This window comes from Corapipo altera, unplaced genomic scaffold (assembly GCF_003945725.1).
Source record: "Corapipo altera isolate COAL_440 unplaced genomic scaffold, ASM394572v1 295, whole genome shotgun sequence".
NCBI lineage: Eukaryota > Metazoa > Chordata > Aves > Passeriformes > Pipridae > Corapipo > Corapipo altera.
This window is the reverse complement of record NW_020884936.1, coordinates 3,425,920-3,426,691: the sequence shown is the minus strand read 5'-3', so window position 1 is coordinate 3,426,691 and position 772 is coordinate 3,425,920.

Sequence of the window (772 nt, the reverse complement as noted above, 5' to 3'; positions counted from 1 at the left end):
GGGGGGATGTTTACAAAGGGCTGGGGGCTTTTTTTGGGGGGGGGGGGCTTTTTTGGGTTGTTGTTTTGTTGTTGGGATTTTTTTAATTTTTTTTTTACCCCTTCCCTAAGAAACTCCCCCCCCCTGCCCACCGCCTTCCCCTTTTATTTTCCACGCGCTCGAAAGCCAAAACTGGAATAACATAAAATTAAGAGAATATAGTGAATCAAAAAAAAAAAAAATGGAATAATTAAAATAAAAAAACCGCTTAAAAAAAAAGAAAAAAAAAAAAGGGATCGAATCCCCCCCTTCATTTCTTTCCTCCTCTCCACCTCGGAGGGGCTGGAGCTGCTGTGGGTGGTGGTGGGGGGTGTCTGCTACTGGGTGCTACATTTCCCAAGTCATTACCAGCGAGTGAAAATTTCCAGCTTTCCGACCAAAATGCATTAGCTGAGCACACAGCACTAATGGGAAACAGGACGCGTCATTAGGCAGCGGATTTGGCCGAGCGGCAGAAGGCGACGAAAGGGAAAAGTTAGCCCGTGGTTCTGCTCCTTGTGCGTCCCGGCGGCTCCCCGTCCGTCAGTCCGTCCGTCCATCCTGGATCATTCCCCCGCAGCTCTCCCACGCCGACGGCCTGAACGTGGATCTGCTCCTTTAATAACTGGAGCAGCTCCGACACCACTTCTCCCGGGAATCACAGTCGCTGCTTATCATCATTTATTTAACAAGCTTTTAATAAAACGACCCAACCCCCTCGTCTAATGACACCCATATTCAATCCCACGCTCCC